An 11717-nucleotide genomic window follows, 5' to 3' on the forward strand; every position below is an offset into this window, starting at 1 on the left:
TGATTGGTTGTGTCCGGAAGCTGCATAACCATAAATTCCAGCCAAGAACCATCACCTGTCGAAACTATGCTAATTATGATCCTATATCCTTTTGCAATGATTTACGGTCCAATAGTCTCACACCTGTCTTTATATCCTCCTGTGTTAATGAAGCATGGTCTTTTTTGAAAGCCATTCTGAAAAAATGTATTGACAAGCATGCGCCAGCTATAAAGAAGAGGATCAAAGGGAAACTCTGCCCATGGCTTACACAGAAGGTAAAGCAAGAAATGAATACCAAAGATCAGCTTTTGAGAAAAGCGAGAAAGACAAATCGTGAAATTGACTGGTCTTCGTACAAGCGCCAACGAAACAAAGTTAACGGTATGGTAAAAAATTGCAAAAGCAGGTATCACCGTGAACTCTTAGAGGAGACTGTGGGTTCACCTAACAAATTTTGGTCAGCTATTAAAAAACTATACCCTACAAAGTCTACAAAGGAACCAGGAGCAGCTTTTCTCGTCAATGGAGCAGTAGAAACCGACAAAGAGGTTATTGCAAATTCGTTCTGCAAATTCTTCACTGATGTTGCGGGATCTCTAAAAAGAAAGATCTTCCCTCTTTGTAATTTTGTCTGGAAAAGGCCCCTTACAATAGACACTCAGCAGCCGCTAGAGAGAACTTTGAGTTTAGATCAGTCTCGGATAAGGTTGTCTTTAATGCATTAAAGAGCCTTAAGAGAAATAAGTTCTCTGGCCTTGACAACTTTCCTTCTGGAATGTTAAAGGACTCTGCTGATATAATAGCCAAGCCTCTCACGCATATAATTAACCTGTCTCTCGCAACAGGGTCTATACCTACTGACTGGAAAGCGGCTAAAATTGTACCACTTTTAAAATCTGGTTCAATGGCCGAAATCGACAATTATAGGCCTATTTCAATACTTCCTTCAATGTCAAAGATCCTGGAGAAAGTGGTATTTAAGCAGCTGATGGCTCATTTTGAACAGAATGGTCTACTTTCTCATTTTCAGTACGGCTTCCGTCGCATGCGCTCTACTGAACTGGCCGTTACTCATCTAACCGATGTTATCAGAAGAGAAGGTGAGAATGGTAACCTGACAGGCTGTGTTTTCATCGATCTATCAAAGGCGTTTGACACCATCAGTCACTCTGGCCTCCTGAGCAAGCTTTCAACTTACGGAGTTCGTGGAACAGAACTCGCATGGTTCACTGATTACCTTTTCTGCAGATCACAAGTTGTCCAATATAAAGGCGTGCTATCAGAACCTCAACCCATTCAACCCATTCTCACAGGGAAGTATCCTGGGTCCTCTCTTATTCATTATCTTTTTCAACGATGTACATAAACCGCTTCAACACTCGAAGATTATCACTTATGCCGACGATTCAGTCATCTATACCTCTTCTAAAGATATTGATACTATACAGAGAAGCCTTAGCGAGGATATGAATAACCTGTGCGAGTGGTTTAAAGACAACGAACTGATCATTAACCTAAAAAAGGACAAGACGGAGTCTATGTTATTTGGAACAGCTAAAAGAATCAACCTTCAAGACAAGGAACTTAAACTTTCTGTTAATGGGACACTCATCAATAACACCTCTACCTATAAGTACTTAGGTGTTTACCTTGACTCATCACTAAACCTTGCATCACATTTTGACCGAATCTATAAAAAAGCTGCAACCAGAATTAATCTTGCGATCAATTCGTCCTTTGATCGACCAAAAGTGTGCAGAATCGATCTATAACACTATGATCGCACCTATTTTTACCTATTGCGGAACACTTGGTCTTAGCTTTCCGGATTACCGAAAGGAAATGATAAAGAACATCGAACGACGAGGCTTTAAAGTTATTGGCAATAGTTCTTTTAATCCCCCATCCGTGAACAATTTGATCAAGCGTAAAAGCTGTTTGTTTGTTTTCGACTGTCTCCTGAATAATCTTTGCACACCCTTTAAGAACTACTTCGAAAGACTGGTTCATTCTAAGGCCACTAGGAATAACGGTATATCAGTGAAATTACCCAAAGTACGTTTAGAATTTGGTAAAAAGAGCTTCTATTACCAAGGAGCAAAGACTTTCAACAACCTGCCTGCTGAACTAAGGTCGTTAGATTCGAGACTGAAATTTAAGAACAAATTGCGAGATTATTTTAGTTAAAAAATTCGATCTAAACGTGATTATAGGTATCCTTTTTCAGAGCATTTTATTTTATTGTATGCTTTTCTAGACCTTAAGATCAATGATTATATCTTGTTAAGTTTTATTTTATTTATTTATTTATTATTTTGACAGGACCCCAAGGACAACAGTGTTACACACTGATGGGTTTTCAATCCTGTATAAAAATTCTTTATTATTATTATTATTATTATTATTATAGAAAATGCCTCACGCTCAATCTGGGCGTAATTCTTTTCACGAGATATTAAAGCTCTTGAGGCATAAGCTATGGGCCTTTCCCTGCCGTCATCCATCACATGACTAATGACAGCTCCAAGCCCATAACTGGAGGGATCACAGGCCAGCCTAAGCTGTCTAGTGACGTCATAGTGAACTAGCAGAGAGTCACTTGTAAGGCCTTCTTTGCAGGAATCATAGGCCTTTTGGCACTCAGCAGTCCAAACCCACGCCTTTTTCTTCTTCAAAAGATCATGAAGGGGTGCTAGAGTACTCGCTTGGTTTGGAAGAAAGGAATGGTAATGTTGGTCATTCCCAGGAATGACCTCAACTGACTGACGTCACGCGGAACCGCTGCTTTTCTACCCGCTTCAAGTTTTTCTTCGACCGGCTGCTGTCCAGCTTAACTTATTCGTAGACCAAGATAAACTACATCTGTTTTCAGAAATTCACACACTTGGACAGCTTCAAATGTACATTATATTTGTGCCGTCGTTCTAACACCTCTGAAAGGATTCTCAGATTTTCCTGAGAGTTCGAACCACCCATGAGTTATCATTTTGCCTGCAGACACACTTTTCTACCCCCTGTAATATAAGGCATTTTTGCCTGGAAGAGTTTTGGGGAGGACTTAACCCCATAAGGAAGCTTGGTGTAAGAATACAGCCCCTTATGGGAATCTATTAGTAAGGTATTCTTGGCTTTCTTTGTCAACACTCAGTTGAGCATAAGCATGCGACAAATCAAGTTTACTAAAAACTTTGGAGCCACTAAGGGAAGTGTACAAGTCCTGTGTAGTTGGAAGAGGGTATGGTTCATCCTCCACCAACTGGTTTATAGTGACCTTATAATCACCCCGTATTCTTACTGATTTGTCAGCTTTGGGCACTACCACTATTGGGCTTGCCCACTCTGACCTCTCAACCTTCTTTATGACGCCATTCTTCTCCAGCTTATCTAACTCACTCTCAACTGCATCTTTGAAGACATATGGCACCTTTCTGGGTTTAAAGAAAACAGGTTCTGCCCCTTCTTTAATAGTAATATGGGCTTCCAAACCCTGAAGATCTTCGTAACTATTCTCAAAGAGAAACCTGTGCTCTGAAACTAAGTGGTCAAGCTGATTTGTGTTTCCAAGAGGTTCTGCGCTTCTAATATGAAAGATTTTCTCCTAATCCAACTTAACACAACCAAGCCAATCACTCCCAAGCAAGGTTGGTTTCCCTGTGTAATCTGCAACTAACAAGGGTGACGAGTAAGTCTGGCCCTTATATACCACATCACACCTCATTTCCCCACAAACATTCACAGGCTCCCCCGTATAGGTCTTAAGTATAGCATTTGAAGGTGCGAGGGAGAAGCTACTAAATTTTTGTAAATAAACACTCTTACTCATAATTGAGCGATCCGCTGCGGTATCCACTTCCATCTCGCACATACAACCATTGATTGACATGCTAACTTTGTACTTATGATTCTTCGATACACTGGTTTCGACAGAAAATATACCCAGTTCATCAGATTCATCATTACTTTGCATGTTATGAATGCTACCCTTAGACGAAACCGAGTTGGCTTTGTTTTCTTCACTTTATCACGACATACTGTGGCGATATGCCCTATTTTTCAGCACTTTAAAAAACATTTAGCATCCTTAAACTTACAACTATTATAGTTGTGTTTTCCTCCACATCTAAAACATGATTTGTTTGACGAGTGCTCCTTTGCGCTAACTTTCTCAGTTTTAAGTTGGTTAACAGTTCCTTATTCACTTTCTCCCACGCCAACAGCAGGGTGAAGTTCTTGTGAATTCTTCTCAGCCATCTCCATGGACTTTGCAATCCGACATGCTCGATCAAACGTAAGGTCTTCGGTATTCAGCAACTTGTTTTGTATCTTGACATTGTTGAAACCACAAACGAATCGATCTCTCAGAGCTCTGTCCAGAAACTGTCCATAATTGCAGTGTATACGCAATTTCTTTAGTGCAACAATGAAATATGAAATAACTCACGGATTCACCTTGCTTTTGATTACGTGTGCCCAAGTGAAAGCTTTCGGCAATCTCGAGTGGACGCGGATTATAGTGTTTTTCCAGACATTCAATTAGTTCGGCCAATGGAATTTCCTTCGGTTTCTTGGGCGCCACAAGATTGCTTAGTGTAGATTAATCTTCGGGCCCAACTTCTTTGAGAAAAATTGCTATTTTTCTGTCTTTGACCAGTCTATTGGCCGCCTCGGGATCTTCGCCTACTACTTCGACGATACCGTTTGCAGTGAAAAACATCTCAATTCTTTCAACATACAGACATACATACATACATACTTGCATACATACATACACATGACCGCTCCCCATAGGGGCTTTTCAGGGCCAACACCACCCATCCCATCCAAGGGAGGACATCCACCACACAGTAATCTCGTGCGTGGGAAATTAACGTCTCCTACCCCTAACCCTGCAGAAGACGGGGCCTACAGTTTATTCGTCCTTATCTGAGAAGACTAGAATATCTATCCATTTCTTGATTATAGAAAGGTAGCAAATTCTCCTCACTTACTTTAAGATCATGACTTACTTTAAGATCATGACCGGGGCTCGAACCCTCGACCTCCCGCACAACACAATCCGGCGCTCTAACCAATTGAGCTAACCGGGAGGCTGGAATAAAGCACTGTATCTCTCTCTCTTGGGACTTAACTCCTCGACTTTACCAAAAGGTCGCCAGAAATGTTTTTAAGGATATTTTCAAAAAGGAAACAACGACAACAGCATAGTGTGTTCTCTCACCTTTATTCCTCATGCATCATGGGTATGATGACGTACGAATATATTAAAACCACCACTGAACGTTTAATAACACAATATGTAACTGTGCATTGTAGCACCATAAACTATATCACACCTATAAGTGAAGCGTGCAGTTTTTTTATCCTCTCAACACTGGTCAGTAAGCAGAACATGTGTGATGCATTTGTGTACAAATAAAGGCACATATTAAATTTCCTGGGAGTTAAATCAACACTCTAACTCTGAGTCAACGTACATACATCTGTATGTACGTTGACTCAGATTCTGAAATGGTTAACTGAAGAGATGTGATATCACCGTGTTATAAACTGTACTGTTGACATGCAGAATTTCATGATAAAAATATATGACAGCAACAATCAAAAACCTACGTGTACAAGTTTGAAATTGTTTTTCATAACAAAAATCATAATGTAGTCAGATATAGCTGTAAGAAATAAGTCACACGAATGAACATTACAATTGAATATCTGAAATACACCTTTGTTAAAAATTATTAACATGTTTACTCGTAAAAGTGTATACGTGTTTATAAAAAGGAATTTAATAATCTCCAAGACCCATTCAATGTGATGTATCTACGACTTGTTCATAGTTTCCTTTTATTAGTGTTTCATTGCCACTTCCTTAATTCAGGGCGGGAGTCTTTGTTTCATAATTTTGATGATCTAATTGCATTGGTACATCTTTGTCGCTCGATTTGTCGCAAATCTTAATATACTATTACATACGGGCAACAGTTGTTTTCGAACAACTACAGTATCAATCAGAAGTTTTGGAGAGATGCAGCAATCACATCAAGACAAACAATTTCATGATCAGTGGTGAGTTTTATTTCTATTTTATTTTCTTTGTGACTTTAGCCATACATATCATTGAACTGAAGCTAGTGATGTGCTATTAAGTTATCTCCACATGGCTTGATAATTCTGCATCAAGTTCTCCTCTAAATTGATACCACAGATCAATTGTGGCAGTATTTAAATTATAAGTGTAATTAACCTTTTTTTTAATTTTTTTTTCAGATAATGAAAGGCATTTGCTTTTTTACGTTACAATATGTCTTTACCCTCGTACAACATGTAACAAAACTGGGGGACACAGTTAAATAACACCTCTGGATGCACCTTTAGGTATAAATTTTGTCGGTGTATTTAGTAGCGCCGAATACCAATGCTTTTTCTCTTTCCACACAACATATGAGCGATATGGAATGGTAAAATCCGTGACTCGCCGAGGCGCAGAGATCCAAGAGTAGGCTACTCAGTTTCTTACATCAGTTTTTGAGATGGTCACCACTCAATACGTTTGGTAGGTGGGAGACCCTCAAATGAAAAAGATGGAGAAGCTGGTCAGAAATTCTGAATTAAGCTGAGCCGTTGATTTGCTCATAATTGTACGGTAATGTGGAATAACTGACCAGAAAAACTCGTACCAGAAAGTCATTACGGAATATCATATGGCACTAACTAGACTCCACAGTAGCATGAATTGTAACGAGTTTGCTACTTTCACTATTCCATGTTTTTAAAAGGTCCATATCTAGCGCCCCTATTGAAGCAATCTTAGGGGTACTAATTTTACTCAAAGATAACATTCATGGTTTCCAAACCGCATGGAGACGTGTAAAGACAAAGAGAAAGTGTCTTTAAAGAATCATTTTCATGGCCAACACATCACATAAGCATGGTTAGCAAACAGGGATCAATAAGCATGGATAGTAAACAGGGATCAGTAAGCATGGTTAGCAAACAGGGATCAATAAGTCTGAGATGGGACCAATTTTTTCAGACAGGATTATTGGAGTTTTTCGGTATCAAGGATCAAAATCAACCGAAATGTTTGGATCACGGATCACAAAATATGGATGAAAATTAGGATCATTATGTAATCCACATACCTTGCTACGACCCTGCGTTATGTCACTTGTTTGGCGGGTATGTAAACTGAAACAAAACACTGTTTAATGCAAAAAATTAGAATGGAATATTACAAAATGTACTGAGGTAAGGGAAATGAGGATAATATTTTAGCTTGCACTGATCTACCACCCCATAACATATTCTGAGGTGGTGAAGGTCCTTCACAAGATGTTGTGTAGTTTGATCCAACCCCATGAAGACATGCTGAAGCTATGTCTGTGTCCCACGCGTTTGTTTGGCGGAAAGGGAAATTACTTCTGTTATTCATATCTGAATTATATCTTTAAAAACACGTACTTGTTTCCTGGAAAAAATAGATTGAGTGGCTATGGGCATTTCAGCGGAGTTTTATTCCTGAAATCTCTTAGAATGCAAAGGCGAGATATCAAGTCGTTTAAAGCACTACCACCTATCCATCTTGTCATCTTGGCCTTGGAATGGAAAAAATAATACATGTTCGTATGATCTAAGCTTTGGAATGCTGGGAAAATACTGGAAAGCTGTAAAAGTATTTTTTAACATCCACAGCACAAAGGAAATTGCGAGGTAGGGATAATGATGCTGTTTGATTGACAAAGTGCAGATATTCTGAAAGGTTACATGTGCTATCAAAAACATGCCAAAGCCAAGCTTGGCTAGGTCACTGTAAAGTTTCAGTGACACTCTCAATGACAAACCGTCAGTGACCAGGGAAATTGACATTGGCAGAGAGTAACAGTGACAGTGGAAGACAGTGATTAGAAAGTGACAGAGAAAGTGAAGAAAGTGACCAGGACGTGACAGGGAGTCCAACTGTGAAAGTGAAAGAGTGAGTGACATTGGCAGAGACAAAGACAGTTGCAGTGAAAGAGACTGTCACACTGACAGTGACAGAGAGAATGATTGACATTAGTACACAGTGACATAGACAGTGATAGTGAGACAGAAAATGACAGTGAAAGTCACAGTGACAATAATTATGAACATGATTGACAGAGACAGTTAGACAGTCAGTGTTAGTGTCAAAGACCAACAGAGTAAAAGAGGCTGATGGAGACAGTGACTGACAGACACAGTCATAATGAAGTGACTGTGATATTGACAGTGACATTAACTGTGAATGAGACAGTGAAAGAGACTGAGCGATGGTGATGGATACAAAGTCAAAGAAAGTGACGCTGACATTGACAGTGAGAAGGACCGTATCGCAGATAAAGTGAACTGTTTATGACAGAGACTGACAAGGATGGAGAATGACTGAGAGAGAGGGACAATGACAGTGACAGAGTGAAAATGAAACTGACATACGGAGGGTAACAGGGAGAGTTAAAGTGACAATAACAATGACAGTGACAAAAGAGACAGTAGCAGAGAGAATGACAATAAAAGCGACAGATAGTGAAGAGACAGATGGTGACAAAGACAGAAGCAGCGAAAGAGAAAGTGACACTGACAAAGACAGTGCAAGGGAGAAGGAGAGTGACCGGGACAGTGACTAACAAAAAACAGTAAATGAGAAATTGACAGTGACAAAGGGTGAAAATGACCCGGCAGAGAAAGTGACAGAAACAAAGAAAGTGACATTGAGACTGACACGGATAGTAACAGGGACAGTGATAGTAGCAGATACAGTGACAGCGACAATGATAGTGAAAGCCTTACAATGATGGATACAGTGACAAGAGACAATGGCAGTAATATTGACGGATAAGGTAAGTGATGATAAAATTGACGGACAATGACAATGGCGATCACAGTGAAGTGACGCTGACACTGACATTGAGAGAGAAAGTGACAATGACAGAGATAGCACCAGTGACAGAGCCTGACATACAATGAATGGGAGAATGAGTCACAGTGACAGTAAGAAAGACTGTGACAGTGACAGAGACTGAGAGGGATAGGGAGAGTTACAGCGAGGGGCAGGGACTTTTAGATCGACCTTGACAGAAACAGTGAAAGTGGCAGTGGTAATAACGGAGACAAACGGTGGAAATGATAGAATGACAGAGTAAGTAGTGGCACTGACTCTGACAGTGACAGTGATAGTCACGGTGACAGTGACGTGACTGACAGAGATATTGACAGTGAAAGAAACAGTCAATATGAAGTGACATACAATGACAGTAACAAAAAGTTGGTAGTCACAGTGACTTAGACTTCAAGAATAACTCAAATTAGAGTTAGTGACTGGCTACGAGAGTTAAAGTGACAGAGACAGTGACGTCGACAGACAGTGAGGGCAGTAGTCTCAGAGACGGCAATAATAACTGTGAAAGTGGCAGTGACCGAGGCAGTCTCAAATGATGTGACAGTGACATCAGCCATGATATTGACAAACCAAAAGACAGTAAGAGACAGAGTAAGTGACTAAAAGTGAAAATGAAAGAGAGTACCAGTGACGGTGAGACAGCGACATTGACACGGGCAGTGACTGAAGTCGTGATAGACACAATGACAGTGGCAATGACTATGATGGTGGCTGTAACGGTGCTAATAAAAGTCAGATGACACTGACTGTGAAAGAGACTCGTAAGGAAAGAGATACTGACTATAAGAGAGAAGGAAAGTGAAAGTGATCGAGAGAGAAACAGTGCCAAAGAAGTTACTGACTGCGAATATATGAAAATTATCTATGCGAGCTACGGATTGATAAATAAATATGATAGTGATCTCCACTGTAATGAACACTACTGAAGCAGTAGTGGAAATAAAGCCGAAAAAAAATATCAAGCCTGCACCGAAAATGTATCCATGACCCTTGCGATACCAGTGCAGGGCTCTACCAATTCAGCTAAAAGGCAAACTGGGACTGGTAATTTTTTTTGGCTCATAATATACAAGTGAAGTGATGAATCAATGACTAAATATATGAAGATCATAAACGTGAACTGCGGATTAATTAATGCGGTAATGAACACTATTTCAGCAGTGAGACTGTAGAGACAGCAATAATGAGTTTCAAAGACAAGACAGTGACAGTGACCTGGAAGAGTGACAGTGGTATTGACAGAGGTATCATTGACACTAATAATGACAGTGACAGAGATAGACACTAACAGTAACAGTGACCGTGACACAGGCACTTACACTGATCAAAACAGAGGCAGTAACAATGCCTGTGATGATAACAGTGACAGAAACAAAGAATTGCGATGGCAGTAACATTGATAGTGAAAGAGACAGCGAGTGACAGAGATAGGCAGAATTAATGAGAGTGATAATGACAGTGCAAGTGATTAGGCAGAGACAAGAGACTAAGAGAGTCGCGGACAGTGAGTGACAGTGACGGAAAGTGTGTGACAGAGGTAGTGACAGAGGCAAGGCCAGTAAGAAAGAGACTGACAAAGAGACAGTAAGAGTGACTGACTGACATGTAGAGGGAGACAGAGACAAAAAACAAATACGCAGACTGAGTTGGTGACGATGATTGATAATAAAGTAGCAGTGACAGAGACAGTGAAAGTGACAGGGAAAGTCAGTGACTGAAAGTGAGGGAGAGACAGAGATAGTGACAGACAGTAATATTAGTGACAGTGAGAGAGACAGTTATAATAAAGTGCCAGTGACAGAGACAGTAAAAGTGAGATGCAATGTAAGAAGCAATGATAGTGACAGTGACAGAGAGACAGACAGTAAGAGTGACTAACAGTGACAGTGATAGAGACAGTAGCAGCAACAGAGACAATAAATACATACATACATACATACATACTTTATTGCATAGCTCCCCCCTGGGGGCTCTTCCGCCATACATGAATATAAGATATTAAGTCGTAAAAACGTCATAATAAGATAACATGATATTAAAAAAAAATAAGAAAATAAAAAAAAATAAAAATAAAAAAAAAATTAGCTTATATTTCAATACTAAAGTCACATGTTACGAATTAAGAATATTCTTAAAAATTTTCTTTTTAAAACCACTTAGGCTATCTGTGTCTCTGATAAATTTGGGTAAAAAATTATAACTTTTAGCCCCACGGAAGGCAAAAGCCCTTTGCCCAGCCGCGATCCTGCACTTGGGCAACGTAAGCTCGCTCTTCTGTCTGGTATCTCTTTGGTGAATTTCGGAACGTTGTTTAAATCGTTCACAGAGATAGTTAGGAGTCAAGTTGTTGATGCATTTATAAACCATGACTAAGTCATTAAAAAGTAGTTTTTTCTTTACGTTAAGCCATTTAAGAGAGTTCAGTGCCTCTGTGATGTGATCGTACTTTTTCAAGCCAGTCACGATCCTGCAAGCGTAGTTCTGGACTAACTGAAGTTTTTTGATATTCTTATTACTTGTGTTGCTCCAAACTGTCGAACAATAAAAAAGTTTGCAAAAGACGAAAGCGTTTATGAGGTATATCAGAGTGCTTCGATCCAGTAAATGTTTTATCCTATTGACTCTCGTTAATTTAAACATACAGTCAGATACCGTTTTTGTGATGTGCTCATTAAAATTAAGATGGCAATCAATGTGCACTCCCAGGTCCTTAACTACGGTCACAGGCTTGATTTCAGTTCCCAATATTGTGGCACTTGGAAGAGTGGCAGGTAAAAAAAGACAAGAAAAAGAGACAAAAAAGAGACAGGGAGACAGTGGCATA

The 11717-nt window shown here is 39.7% G+C and overlaps 1 pseudogene; it reads right to left on the bottom strand.

Annotated features, from left to right (window-relative positions):
* Window positions 1-3764: 3764 nt before the first annotated feature.
* LOC148730650 (uncharacterized) lies at window positions 3765-4904 on the bottom strand (annotated as a pseudogene).
* Between the last annotated feature and the right edge of the window lie 6813 nt (window positions 4905-11717).

Source organism: Stylophora pistillata, chromosome 5 (genome assembly GCF_964205215.1).
Source record: "Stylophora pistillata chromosome 5, jaStyPist1.2, whole genome shotgun sequence".
Classification (NCBI taxonomy): Eukaryota; Metazoa; Cnidaria; class Anthozoa; order Scleractinia; family Pocilloporidae; genus Stylophora; species Stylophora pistillata.